The 15976-nt window shown below is 30.9% G+C and overlaps 1 protein-coding gene across 7 annotated transcripts in view; it reads right to left on the bottom strand.

Annotated features, from left to right (window-relative positions):
• Positions 1-15976, bottom strand: part of LOC107436381 (BCL9 domain-containing protein legless) — a 131972-nt gene that overhangs the window by 67656 nt on the left and 48340 nt on the right. The window contains exon 1 of one of the 7 annotated variants that reach the window (XM_071187699.1): positions 1860-1929. The exons of 5 other annotated variants lie outside the window; for them this stretch is intronic. The gene's annotated coding sequence lies outside the window, so the exon portion shown is untranslated. Of the gene's footprint in view, positions 1-1859; positions 1930-15976 lie in introns of those variants that run through there. One more of the 7 variants, XM_071187700.1, reaches the window with a different exon arrangement.

Consider the following 15976-nt stretch of genomic DNA (forward strand, 5'->3'; position numbering starts at 1 on the left):
TATGGAGCTTTTTAAAAATAAATAAATATAGGGTAAAAAATGAGGAAGGATTTCAGTAAGGCTGAGAGACGCCTTGTACATATTAATGAAATAAGGAAAGATAGTTTCCAATTATAAAACAGTCAAATCGTTATCAGATCGAGAAGTAGCTGGGTGAACCTTTTTGATAAATAAACACTTTATCAGATCGTAAGATATCAAATATTTAATAAGTCTGTTTTTCGAGGGTTTAGCAAATATGAAATTTTTATAATTGTTGTTGGTTCGTAACAGGAATTCTGTTAAGTTTGTCTATTTCTAAATTAATATGCTGAAAATGAAAAGGGTGCAAAACATCAGTGTGTATTAAATCCGCAGTTTCTTAAAGACGAACGGCGTTTCTAATCTATTTTTACATTATATGTTAAGTCACTCAATTGTTTGAGCTTATAAGAATAGGCAACAAATTATTCATTGATTTTAAGAATTTTTCATTAAATCCATGAAATAATTGTGTTCACTGTTACCTTGTTGCATGGGAAATAAAAAATAAAAAAACATCGAATTTAACACCTTTTTTCTTTTTACACATCTAATAACTTTATTTATATAGCTTGTAATTTTACATAACTTTTACCTCTCTTTAACCGAAGAACACTTAATATAGTGAAATTTTAAGTGATATTCAAACAAAGGTATATTAGATAACTTTTAAGCAGTGTTTGTGTTTAAGGCAGTTTTTCGAAGGTTCATTCCTCGTCGAATAAAACGAATTTTAGTGAATAATATTCTACTTTTATAACTGTTGCACGAGTCATACTTTTATAACTCGTTTCTTAGGTTAGCAGTTATTCATGCATGAAAGGTTAAAATTCTGCCTAATTTAATTGCCTAATTAATCTAGTTAAGTCTTGTCGAAAAATGAACAAATATTTTACTGTTCCGCAAATCTTAATGCTCCGGAAGCTTTTAACTTTTCTCCGTTGCCTGAATAAGAACAAAACACGAAATCTACTTCTAAAGTAGATTTCGTGTTTTGTTCGAAGTGTCGAAATCTACTTCCAACTGTTACGCGACGTTCTTCTTTCTTCGCCAAAATCTCCGAAAGAGAAGGAGCACGTGGCAGAAGGGGCTCTGATCTAAAAGGAAGAGGAGAGATAGAGAAATACAAAAGATCTAAGATTCCAGTCTGATCTCTAGAAAATAGGATCCCCTCTGTGGTTGTAAAAATTAAATATTTGGACAGTAAACTTTTTTGAAAATACTTACATAAACTTAGAATTTCTAATTGAGATCTAAAACGCAAAAACTATTTGAAAACAAATGTTATCTATTTATCATTGAAGTCTAAAATTAAAACTTATAGACGCATGTTAGTAGTTTTATTATTAAATAAAATTCTTACACTAAATTTAAAGAAAATAACAATGAACTGTTTAGTTTATTTCATTCATTTCTTTTTTGAAGTTCTGTGCGCAATTATTTGCTACCCGCGCAGCTTTCTTAAAAATAAAAAGTGAGAACGTTGATATCAGGCGAATTGTGAGAGCTTTTGTGATTCATTATAGATTCGATTTACTCAAAAGTGAAGTAAAAAATATAGGTTAGACACTCAAAATAATGCTCACGCAGCCAAGACTTGATAATCTTCCATTCTAATTACAAGACTATAGAGTTAAAAGTAATGAGCCAAACATAATCTAAATGGGTTTGTTTTTTTCTTTCCAAAATCGATATCTCATTGAAAAACGACTTCTTTTTAAACTAAAAATAACTGAGTGTAAATAGCTGAAATAACAAGTTATGCAATCGGAGCAAAGAACGGAGAATTTTGTGAAATTTCCCCAACAATAAAGCATGTAAGAAATTATACTGCATACCTGAGCCGATACCTGCTTTCCCTAAGGGCAGTAGTCAATCCACACATGATTCTTGGCCGACCCCTGACCCACACTGTCCTTGAGCTTGAGCGCCAAGGTGAAGATGATGCCCTCCCATATAAGGAGGGGCGACCACTTTTTATTTCATTCATTCTTCGCGCAGATCGGGACAATAGATAGCTTGACTGTCCCTGCATTCTCCGTCCTACGCTTCACAAGTTTTTTTTTTTTTTAATCCGACAACCACCTTTTAGATTCGCTTAACAGGAATTAACTTTGTATTAGATTTTCATAACCTATTAAACCAACTTCATTAATAGGTTATGAAAAGCTTATGCACAGTCGAAACTCTATTAAACGAAGTCGCTTTATCCGGAAAAAAGTTTGCGATATTGAAAATTTGTTTATTTTATACATCTGAATCATCAAAGAGATATCTGATAGGAAAATATGAATAAAACAACGCAACAGTNTAGTGTACCTGTATTAGATTTTTATAACCTATTTAACCAACTTCATTAATAGGTTATGAAAAGCTTATGCACCGTCGAAACTCTATTAAACGAAGTCGCTTTATCCGGAAAAAAGTTTGCGATATTGAAAATTTGTTTATTTTATACATCTGAATCATCAAAGAGATATCTGATAGGAAAATATGAATAAAACAACGCAACAGTTAAACCCCGCTATAGTGAACCTTAAAAGGACCGAAATTTCGGTTCACTATAACCGGGAGTTCCCTACATCCATGCTGCAAACAATTTTAACTAATTTTTCTGAACTGCACCCTTTTATTACACGTTATTTAAAAAAAAAAAGACGAATAAAAAGGAATATAAAAATGATTAAAAAACAGTATGTAGTAACAAAAAATGTGTTAACTTTTATTTTTAATTACTCTTCGTCTTGCGCACTAAAAATTTAGGAATGGGAAACTGAGATAGAAGCAAACAAGAAAAATTTGCTTATGGCTACATTCCACTCAATAGATGGTTTTAAAAATCGGTATATGTGTTTTATGTAGAAATTTCAAAATTATGAAGAAAAAATATCAGTCTAAGACAGAAAAATGTTCTTAATATCCAATTTCCTCTTTTTTTTTTTTTGGTTCACTATAACCACAAAACATAATATATGTGTATAGCAAGGCACGGGAGCGAACATTTTCTTCACTATATCCGGGAGTTAACTCTAAACCATGTTCACTATAGCGGGGTTTCACTGTAGTACATTTGGTTAAAGCATTTAAAATCTGCAGATTAAATGTTTTTATATTTTTTTCATCAAAATCAGTGCACATTTAACTACTTTTGTTATTATGCTAGAAAGACTGAAACTTAGTATATACCGATATTGCCCAAAAGCAGTCAAAATGACTGCATTGTGAAAAAACTAATGAGTAAAGAAATTTGCTTAGTTAGTTTTAAATATTTTTTATATTATTTACAGTTATATAACAAATCATTAGTAAATATTAACTATGAAAAAATTTACTTCACTTGGAAAAAAATAATTCATGCATTATTATTTGTACATTTTTTGCAAATGAAAAAGCAGTCAAAATGGCTTCCTTAGGCAATCTAGTGTTAATACACATGAAATTTAAAATTAAAATATGATCTATAACATGCATTGTTTGTGAACTGCTAGCGCGACATGTGACAAAATAAGAAAGGTGAAGTTCGATACTATGTGACAAAAGTAGGAGGGGTAAAAAATATTGAGAAAAAAAATAATAACATGATTTATAACAGCTCCGTACAATATATCACTATATTCCATAATAAATCACTAATAAAATAGATAAACGAAGCAAGCGAGGTGAAAGTCATTTCTTTTGGAATAGTTAAAATAAAATGATCTTGGAAAATGAAATAAATTAACTCTAAAAACGTAAAAACAATTTCACAACGACGAAATAAAAATTAAAAAAAAACAAAGCCAACTGTGAGACATTGACTTGCGAAAAAAATAAAAAATTGGAAGAATATCGCTGATACAGTGAAAATTATAGCTTGCGCTAACAGTTAAAAGGCTACAGGTTTTCTTGACTCACTTTTTATTTTCTCACGGTATGTTAAAACATCGAAATAGTAGTTATTCACTTTCTCGAGATTCCTTCGAAATGTTAGAATGTAGCTAAAATTATTCTTTTCTTTTTTTTCTCCGATGCTTTTTGCTGTTTAACTTTTGATGATAGACTCTTAAAAAGGTGGAAAGAAAAAGTTTATTTTTAGTTCATTGGGGAAGATGGTGCTTCTTAAGTATCAAAATTATTTTATCAAAAAATTACAGTAATAAAATTATGCGATTTATTTCCGTATATTAGTCAGAATTTTGACAATTTAAAATTTGCTTTTAGTTTTGTTTTAACTGACGAAAATCGATTTAGATGAAAAATTCTTTTTCTGTAAATTTAAGCAGAGACAAAGATATTTATTTAAAAAAATCTAAAAAGTAAACTGAGTTTCTTTAAAATATTATTTGCATTCTACACATTTCGAATGATTAAACAATTATCAAATATCGCTGAATAAAAAAACAAAAAAACTAAAATTTACCAAGTTGGCGAAAGAGGCAACACTTCAGAGGGGTGCAAGGATTAGAAAATTTTGCCAGGAGAATTAATCTATGGAAGAACTTCCCTCGTCATTCGTCTGGAGCGTTGACCATGATTACGAGTTTTAACTATTTTTAATAAGAGTCAATATTTAAAGACGAGTTTCGACTCGTGTAGACGATAGAAAAGTTCCCCTCTTTGAAATGCGCTAATTTTTGTTTCCATAACAGCAGATGACCTTAGACTTTACGGCAAAAGGAGTTTTTTCAATAGACAAACTATAACTTTTTATTCTGCGTATGTTTTAATAATGGGGAAGATAATTTATACGTGATTTCGTTTTATTTTGTTAGTTTTTCTTGAACAACTGTGCAATATTAGTTTAAAAAAATATGAAATCAAATGTAGGGGTACACAATTTTCAGCCTGGGGAGCCAATTGCCGTTCTCGAATACTCAGCTTACGGCTTCACGAATTGCAGTCGAAAATGTGAAAAAAAAAGAAGAAAAAAAAGAGCCTGCAAAACTGACTCATTTTAACTTGTTTATTTCAATAAAATTAGAAAAACATAACTACAGAAATTATAACATTATACTTTCAAGGAACAGAGGTATAACAGAATATATCAGAGAGGTACTACAGAAATGATAATATTAAAATTCCAAAGAGCAGGGGCACAAATTCAAGGTGTCAATTCTTTCGAAGATTTAATGTTTTTTTTCCCCCTTTTGAAGTAAATTTTCTAAAACCATAACATATTAAATTATTAATTAGAAATTTAAATATGTAAGTACTCTATATACTGTAAAAAATATTATAAAACTATAATATAATTTTTTTAAAGCAATACTATACTATAATTTTTTGCAAGATGCAAAATTTGCGAGTAATCGGTTCAAATTCTGCAATTCGTCATTTGAAATTACATTCCTTAAAATGATATAAAAATTTTTTTACCTTGCATATCAAAATATTTTGACTATTTTTAATTTGATTTGCTAATTTACGTCGCACTAGAGCTGCACAATGGGTTATTGGCGACGGTCTGGGCAACATACCTGAGGATGATCCGAAGACGTGCCATCACAATTTTGATCCTCCGCAGAGGGGATGGCACCCCCGCTTTGGTAGCCCGATGACCTGCACGCGAAGTCGAGCACTTTACGGTAGAACAGTTTAACGAGGACCGATATTGCACACCCTCGGTCCCTACGCAGACTAATCCAAGTGGTCACCCACCCGCACACTGACCGCAGTCAGTGCTGCTTGACTTCGGTGATCTGCTGGGAACCGTGTCTTAACGCTCAGTTCACTGCGGGACTTGACCATTTTTGAATAAAATTTTAACTAATAATTAAAAATTATTTTTTAATAGAATTACCTCGGGATAAACGAATTTTATATTTTCTATATTTTGAGGGTTAAGAATTTGAATCTGTCAGAAATAGGGTTTTATTCAGAGAAAGTCTGCTTTTATGCCGGATTTCGTAACTTAAATTATTGTCTACTTATCGTTATCCTATTTGAGATAAGATCCTTGAACCATTACGAATGTGTTCTGGTACGTGGAAATTCGATCGTTAGATCAGAAGTGTTTTAGCAGTCTGTTTTTGCGAATAATTCGTAATAATTTTCAGAATAATTAGTCATTTATATTTAAAGGGATTCTAATTGAATTATATTTATTTGGCCATAACCAGCAGGAATTGAAAAATCTAAAATTTTTGCACGTCTTGTCGAGCAAGTTAGTCTACAAAATACATCGTTTTCGATAGCATATTAATGAAAACAGATTAATAATTTGTCGAAAAAATTTGCTTATACATCAAGTTTTATTTTAAGCATAAATCAGAAGTGTTGAGCATTATAAATAAAGCAATAGGTATTATTAAGAAGGAACGAAGTATTGATATTATCAGAAGTAATATCTGCAAGGGCCTTTAATATGTTACTGTCAAACAACGTTATAAACTTATATATATATATATATTTTACCAATGCCCACCTGGAGAATGACCTTCCGTCATACAGGTATCTGAAGGGCAGATTTGTTGGCCACTATTTCAGGGGCACCATATTAGGTGGGCCAATGTTGTACCCAGAGTAAGGACAGATAGTACAGAGAAGAAAAGAATAGCCATGCCTTTCCCGGGATTCAAACCCAGAGCTTTTTTGATGTAAGGCCAGTTCCACGACCCCTACATAGTCCGGTTGGTATAAACTTTCATATTAATTACTTTATTACGCACAGCGCTTTTCGGAATCTTAATTTGCTTCGAAATGTCAGGCTACATAAATTTCAATCCAGACATCTAGGTCAGCATGTTTAATTTCGTTCGAAGCAAAAATAAAAACAAACTGAATTTACTTTTGTAACAAAAAGTTTGATTTTATGATGTTAAACATTGCTACGAAATCCTATGATGTTAAACATTGCTACGAATAAAAATAACTCAATAAAGAAGCAGAAATTAATAAAAGTTGATTCAATTAATAAAAAAAAAGCATCAAACAAACATGGTATTAAGTGTAAAATTAAAAAAAATTGTTTAAACTTTTATTACTAAAAAGTTTTATTACAAAAAACTAAAATGCGTGATAGGACTACCAGTTTTTTTCAACACCCTTCGCGCTTTCAACAAGAATATCATTATTTCTCCTTTACTTTATTGTTTTTCAAGAATTAGTATGCGCTAAACTACAGGGATTTCTTTTTATCATGTTCAATTTCAAACATAAATATAAATTTTTAACAGTGGATTTTGAAATTATATTTATGAAAGAATTTTGCAGTTGCAGTACTTGGCAGGATCTCTAATATTTTCTTGACTTTTTACTAATGCTTTATCAATTACACAGTTTTGAAGCTTTAGAAAAGCACTAATTGTTGTTAAAACATGGGTGAAATATTAAAATATTTTTCATTTTAAAAATTTTTCACGCAAATCATAGTTTTTCGAAAAGTTCCGCTGATTTTAGAAAAAAAGCATTGATTCGCACAAATTTGCGCCGCGATTAACTTGCAACCCTGCCCAATATACATACAAATAAACTTTTCTTTTACCATTTCCAGCTCAATCAATAAAATTTGACGAAAAAGAAAATATCATAAATAAGACCTTTTTTTTTGTTGCATAACCTTAACTTAACAAAATAATGATTTAACTGGGAGGATTTCATTAAAAAAAAAGAAAGAAATGTTACGCATCAAATTTTTGAAGAGGATTAAATATCATATTTTCAACACCAAGTTAATTGAGATAACGGTCAGTAACGTTTTTCAAAAATTAAATTTACTAGAAAGGATTATTTACATTAACTGTTGTTGAATTAAAATAGGAATTCCCAACATTTTTATCAGTCCTGTCTTTAAAGTTGAAAAAAAGGAAGCTTACTTCCTTGAAATGCAAACCTTCTATCATATAAATCCTATTCGCTTTTATTTTAAAATTATTTTAAAGAACAATGGCTTGATTATAAGAATACTATTTGCCATACGGCCAATTCGCCTTTAGTAAACATGTTAGTAGCTTACATTGTACATGTTAGTAAGCTCAAATTGAAATTTATATTTCAGCTTTAAAAATCAAAAGTATTAATTACTAAGATTTAAATGCTTCACATTTTAGGGAGCGCTAAATCAGTATTTTAGGGTAATTCTAATCAAACATTTACATAGCTAGCAAGGTATGTACATGACGATCGGAATTTTGATGTAACACTAGGTAATATAATTTTCAAGCCCTGTTTGACACCACAATGCACTTTCTCTGAGGTCAAAAACTGCTGTTTTAACAAACTAGTATTAAAAATAATATACTGATCTGAATACTCTTGCTTTAAGATAAATAGTCGATATGATTCTTTAATATATATATAAAAACTAAGCTAAAAAAATAAGAACGTAAGAACAATGTTAAGGAAAACCTTTCAATGAAAAAACTAATAAAAATCAGATTAAAAAAATGGAGAGGGCAAAATTTTTGGCTTGTGAAAAACCAGGGAGCGAGTTGCTGGAGGCGTCAATTTCACCGCTAATAGGAAAAGTACGTATTTCTGGCACAATTCCTTCCCACTGCTGAATCTATTTTAACTGCGTTTTTCGTTGCTCTTTCGCTGAAGAGGAATCTTCACTTGATTGTTAGTAAAATTTAAGATGGCGTTGGCAGCGCCTCCAAAACAAAACTAAATCCTAAAATTTCTGAACATTCGATTCGCTTTTATTAGAACTAAAGACTGATGAAAACTGTTTTTCTAGTCATCTATTTGAGATTATAAAATTCAATATTAGCCAAGGGAAAAAAGGTTAGTTTAAGAACCTCAAATTTGAGACACAGCTACAATTTTACAATATATATATCATCTTGGCATAAAGAAATATCTGGGCTTCAAAACGGAAATATTACAAGTTATCAAACTTATAAAAAAATTTAAAACGCCAATTTGACGTGATTTTTCCACTTAGATAAAAATTCTTCGATTTCGATAATTCTTAAGTTTTCAAAATTTTTATGAACTCCAGAGATAACACAGCTTTTTAAATTGTAAAAATTAGATTACAAAGGCTTTCAATTTTCGCAAAACTGTGGCATTTTATCATATTGACGTTTTGAGCAATTTTCAGAATTAACAAAGAGGGTACTGGTTAAGGATTGGGTAGTAGCAACTCTATGTCGAGAAAGAGGTGAAAAGTTGAAGGCAAAAAGAAAAAAATTTTAAGAATAAGAAATTGACTCACGTAAACCTTTAATTCCCCATATTTAAATATGCCAAAAACATTTTGAACATGGATGTAAATTCAATTTTCCAGCTAAGTTCGTCTCCTAAAAGTAGTGATTATGTTTCAAAAGTGGTTTATACAGTCACTACATAAAAAAAAAAGTTGTAAACGACTACGTTTGTAAAATAGTGGTTGGAGTTAACTACAAAATTTATGTAGTATATTAGACTACTGATTGGGTGGGATACTTTCTTTCTGTTCCTGCAACAAATTTCGATAACATAAAAAAAAAATCATTAAATTTAGAATTTACACGATTGTAAAATTTAAACAGAAATTTCTGTTCTCATTTAAAGTCTTAATTGGTTAAAAACATTAACGAAAGCACGTATTCTTTTCGATCACTGTTCCATTTGAAGCTGTTTTAGCTATTTAAAGAAGCAAGATAGAAAATGAATAACATCAACATTTGAAGAATCCAAATAGTCAAAGCTCTAATGGCCACTTAAAAGTTTTCAAGCCGATGGACTTTCTCACTACCCAAAAAAAAGAGGCCTCATCCCACATTGGCCTCACACCATGATTTTCACGAGTCAATAATTTAAGCATAAAAAAAAAATGTTAATCTCTATTTGAAAACAACTAGAACTGCTTGCAGTTTAAACGACAGGCATGAAATTGCAAAAGTTTAAAGTCTATGTAATAACATAATTAAACCAACGTAGTTAAAACAGGAGCTAATCCAGACTTAGTGAGACAGCCACTTAAAACTTATCCACTCATTTCATAAAATTTGAGAAAAATCTACTTAAACTAAGATTGGCGTTAAGTCCAATTTTTTGAGCAAGAGGCCAGTTTCTGTTAACATTTAAAAATAGGTGCTACTGTTGTTAATTTTGCACAAAAAAATAAATAAATAAATCTAAGTGTAGTGCTGAAATCGTTATATAATATGTGTCTAATTCCATATAAAGCAGCCCTAAGTAAAAAAAAAAATATCGTTGTTGCATGTCACCGATTTTTATGAAAATTCAATGTGAAAAAAAGTACTCGATAAAAAAAAAAAAAAAAAAAAAAAAACTTAAAGTTTTTTTCAATGCTAAAATTTTGGTTCGAAGCTATTACGAGGGAACCTTTAGAGGTAAGGAGCGATATTTTAAAATTTTATTTAATTAAATAATATGGTGTAACTATAGAAGGTGGCTAAAATGATCTTTACGGCTGTTAACTTTTTTATTCAAAAGCCAATTTACCTAATTTTAATTTCACAAGAAAGAAAATGTAAGAACTATGTAAATCAACTATTTACAAGCTACAAATAAAGAAGGGTGATTTAAAACGCATGGTACATTCGTTAGGAGGTAATAGAACACAACTGGACAAACTCAAATCACCATACAATCCATGACCCCTCAAAAAAAGGCCGTTCGCAGCAGCTGTCTTCATTTGCTGTGTGTGATGATGGATATGTACTCAAATCAGAAGGCAGCGATGCAATTACATGTATGAAGCTGCAGACAGCAATCCAAGGAAAGTTCGAAGAGATCAAGAGCGTTTTCCATCATGACGCGTCTTTGATGCGAGGACATTTCAACGACTGCATCAAGAACTCTGTGAAAGGTGTTCCCTTTAAAGGCTGCATATAAGATAACAGACGTGGTAGGAGTGTAAGAACGTCATTTGTGACGGACGACAGTGTGGATCGTATCAGCGAGACGCCTGAATCTTGCACCCGGGCATTGTCCCGCTGTTCATGTTTCCCGTAATACGGTGTGTGACAAGTGCTGAAAGATGAAGGAATGCATTCCTACCAAGCGCAGACAGTTCAGGGTCTGGAAACATAGGATTATCAGGCACGCGTCAATATTACCGCGTGGTCTTCAACAGATCGCTGTGGACCCGGATTTTTGAGCGCACATGCGTATGTGCTCAAAAATCAGGGTCAAATCACTGACTGGGTGATCAAAATCAAAATTCACTAACGAATGCACATTCACACGCGAGGGTATTTTGAATATCCACAACAATCATGTGCGGACAACTGAAAACCGGTAAGCACTACGTATACGTTCGTTCCAGCAAAGTTTCGCGCTGAATGTTTGGGCCGGAATCATGGACGATCTATCTGATTGGGCCCATAACTTCTGCTAACTCGCCTGGATGGAGATTCATACCTTGTGCTTTTGCAAGGTGTTGCCGGAACTACTAAATCGTGTTCCAGAACACACCAAACGACGCAAGTGGTTCCAACACAACTGGACAGCAGCCCATTATAGTGTGTGTGCGTAACGTCTTAGATATCATGCATCCGGGGCGATAGATGTGTCCTGGCAGTCCAATCAACTGGCTGCCCCTCCCACGCGATTTGTCATACTTGAACTCATTCTTCGGAGTCAACTGAAGAGAATCATCTAAGACGACGGTGCCATAGATTCTGATGAAAACCTTGTTGCAATAGCATCGTAAGAGAGATGCCTGGTGTAGTACGGCAGTCATTTTTTCGACAGTGTGAAACTCGCATTAATGCAATTTTGGGCAGTTCCTCTGATGGGGGACATGGTGTTGTTTAATTTCACTTTGTAGAAGAAATGTTTGTCTTCATATTATCGATTTCTTTTTATTCCATCTCCATCTTGTTTCCCATCACTTCATGACGCAGCATGTTTCGTGCTCTAGCACTGTACGACTTTCGTTCCAACTATGGATTGTATGGCTATGTGTTTATCTAGTTATGTTTTATCACCATCTAACGTATATACCATTAGTTTTGGGACACTCTAGATATAAGAATTTTAAAAAATTTACAGAATCAATTTTTCAATCAAGAATGTTTTTTCTTCGGGAAAATAGACTTTTGGCACCTTAATCTTTTTTCGCATTATGTTAAATATCACACTTTTATTTTCGTCCTTAAAAAATAAACATAACAAAAATAGAGTGAAATGAAAAAGCTTCCCTGATTTTTTCTCTGCATAATGTTTTATGTTATAATTTTCAACATAAAAAATCAAAAAGAAGTCATTAAAAATCAGTAGTCATTAAAAAAATAAAAATGTTCTCCCAGCCAAAATATTAAATTTTATTTCACATATCTTTCTACAAACATAAATACAAAATCAAAATGCTAAAAAAGAAGTAAAAAAAAAGTTGTTTCTTTTTTAATATTTGGTTCTATACAAGTGCAAGAAATTCCTACATTTTAGCAAGCAATTTTTTTTTCAAACACTTTCTAAATGGATAATAAAATCTCAGTATAAAAGCAATCAGTTACTTCGAATCGGCCCATATGGAACATGTGAAACATAATAAGGATTAAACAATTAAATTGGTCTCATGAATGCAATAATTACATTACTTTTCAATATTACATAATATTGAAAAGTTTCATGCAATCTTGGGTCATTGATTGAGAGTCAAGATGAACATTCACTTCCTCTACATCTGTGAGTATTTTCGAGGAAAAGAAAAAACATAGTAAGGATGCTTTAACTAATTGCGTTCAATTCAACTTGAAACATTAACTTGTAGCTATACTTAAATTCGTCGAGTGTTTTCTACATGGCCACCTGAAATGATAATTTTATGGAAACATACTTTCAACTTTAAAATGAATCATCACTTGATAGGAAGTAATTTAAACCGTAATAAATAAACTCTTCAAATTACGACTAAGTATGCCGAAAGAATTGTGTGTTTACCATTAAAACTTCGAACTTCCGAAATCAACATCTTTCAATCTTTTTTTCAACAAATAATTTAGCGTGTCAATTGTAAGAATATATTTTTATTTTTAAATATTCATCAAAGTAAAAATGTATACTTTCAGGGACTAAGAAAATTTTAGCTTGATAATACTAATAAGTAATTATATTAAATTTGTGAATAATTTTGCTGTGGTGTTAATGCATCCAATCTTGATTTCATCATATCAATAACATCTTGATTTCAAATCAAGTTATTGGATGTTTTGGAGTTGTAAAAAGGAGAAAAATTAATTGTAAGATCAATGGAACAATTAATAAAATACACTATACCCGTGATTGCTGGAAAAATGAAATATTTTTCAATGTGTTTTTATTAGCACTTAATTTTTACCTTTTTCAACAAAGTAGATAAATAACTACTATCATTTTTATACAAACATAAAAGAAAATATATATTGAAAAAAATTACTCATTCCTCCTTTTTCACGCTTTGCGAGTAGTTTTGGCGTTTAAAAAATTTTTTAATAATTGAAAAGAAGATTAATAATAAAAATCAAGTAAAACAATGAAATAGGACGCGTTAAGAAAGAATTGATTTTTGGGCGTCGTATTAATAATGATTAAACATATGGATTTAAAATAAAAACATTGAGAAAATTCGTAGGCATAACCGATAAAACGATGGAAATACCACATCGATTTACGAAGGTATGGAGGCAAATCAAGCACATCAAAAAGTAATTACTCAAATGCTCGATTCAAATTTTGCGAAAGAATAAATTGCATTTACTGCATTGGGGGGGGGGCGAATAAACATTTCGCGAAATAGCGGAAAAATCACATGCCACATTTAAAAAAAATTTCTTTTAAAAATATTATAAAATTTTTTTAGACCTTTTGCATTATGTTTGAAGCAGTTTACAGCCCATTTAAATTTGGTTTCATATTTACAATAATTGAGTAAAAAATAAGAATGTGGGGATATTAGAAGGATGAAAGAATTTTTAGCTGTTCTAGTATTGTGATCAGGTTCAAATTTATTTTTAATATTCAATTGAGCTTAAAGAGTGCTATAAATATTAATTAACATGGAATATGCTGGAAAGAATTCATCCCCTATTAAAAAAATATCTTCCCATACAAGTGCGTCAAATAGTGTAGTAATTGATGCCTGAAATTCAGGGAATTACTTGAAGTACTAATTTTTAAAATTAAGAATCAAGATTAATTAGAAAATAAACCTGATATATTGATGCTTGAACCAGACATTGGTGTTCAGCCACAAAGACAGATAAAAAAAAAAGTGGCCAATCACCAAATTGACAGTTAATAGAGTCTGAATACGTTCAAAATAAAAATGACAAAAACACCCGATTTTGATTAATAAAACTATCTTTTACGTCGACACAGATAACACTTTAAATATAATCCCAACCCCAACTAAATATTTGAAAAATTAAATGTCCAACTAGAAAGAAAAAAAAATTTGTAAAGGTAAAGCAAACACAAAAGGTAATTTGCAACTAAACCAAACTTGCACTTTAAATTTAAAAATTTGAAAATATAGCTTGGTCAATTGAATTTTATATTTTAAATACTGATCTTTACGCAATTTTGGGTTTAAAAGCATGTATAGGATTTCAACAATAGTTCCGATAAAGAAAAGAAAATTACAAATAAAGATAAAATATGTAAAATAAAATAAAAAATGAATATTAATTCAAATAACAGTAGGGTTAAACAGTAAACTTCAAGAAAAATAAAATAAAAAATAGGCTTCAAAATAAAGATTTAAACAGCAAAACTGTAAAATAATCTTGAATTTTCAAATATTCTGGAACAGACTATGAAAATGAGTGCATGCATCGTCAAAGACATGTTGACGGAATTTTACAAATCCAAGATAGTAAAAAAAAATTCCTAACTTCAAGAAATTTTACAAGATTTTTCAGATATTTTTGCTAAATATATATATGATGTAGGAACAACTAGAATTGAACCTTAAAGGGAAAGATTAACATCGGACATACCAGTGCCCTTAAGAGGTGGTACTTCCCCTCTTAAGGGCACTGGTATGTCTGAGAAATCTTCCCCTTAACAATAAGAGAAAATAAACAAATTGAAAAATTAAATAAATAATCCAGAGAAACTGAACCGGTAAGATATTACCCCAATTGAAAACTTCATTCGCTTAAAAAATATATAAAATAACATTTCAACAAGTTTCAAGCTCTTCGAAAATAGGCGGCCATTTTCAAGACTTGTTAGGCGTGAATGTTACGAAACAAAAACGATTCGAAATAAAAAACGAGAGAGAAAAAATAAGTTAATATTTTAAAGCGCTTCTGGTTTGTCCAATGTAGCCAGGATCTCACTGACAAGGAATGTGGTAAATGCCCCAGCGATTATCAAAGCTAATAAGATGTTTAAGAGACAAATTTGATTTTGTTATCAGGCCTAAAAATGACTTTGAACCAGAATGGGAGAGAATATCAGCAATTTTATATCAAACGGAAGAAAAAAACGGTTAAGTAGCAAGTTCTCTGTAAAGATAAGAAGAGGGACGTTTGGGTCCAGTGAGTTAAACAAGAGCTAAATTATAGAAGGGTTAAATCCACGGTTAGCAGCAAGCGAGCGGAGGAAGTTAAGTTCGGAGTTTTAAGGAGTCAGAGCAAAAGTTAATTGCAAGAAAAACGAAAGTATGTAATGCAGACATTTTCTGACAATTAGGGTGGTTAAAATTAACACGAGGATGCAAAGGTAAAATAAAATTAATTTCCGTGTCTATGCCATCTTGGGTTTAAAAGCTTGTATTGGGTTTCAATTGGTGATTCTATTGTCGTAATGCAGAATCGGAGAAAACTGATCACTTTTTCCGATTAATAAGATGATCAGTCATTACACATTTCTCATGAAATCCAGGTTAAGGATTTCAATAATAATAATATTAATAATAATGAAAATAAAGTTATGAATAAAAATAAAGAATGTTCAAATAAAATAAAGAAAAGAAAAAATGCTAAATGAAAATCAAATAACACTTGTGTTAAAGAAAATGTAAAAGAAAGTTTTGGATTAAAAAGTAAATAAAAAAAATAAAATTGTCAAAAAATCAAAGAAAATTTAGAGTAAA

The sequence above is a fragment of the Parasteatoda tepidariorum genome, chromosome X1, assembly GCF_043381705.1.
Source record: "Parasteatoda tepidariorum isolate YZ-2023 chromosome X1, CAS_Ptep_4.0, whole genome shotgun sequence".
Classification (NCBI taxonomy): Eukaryota; Metazoa; Arthropoda; class Arachnida; order Araneae; family Theridiidae; genus Parasteatoda; species Parasteatoda tepidariorum.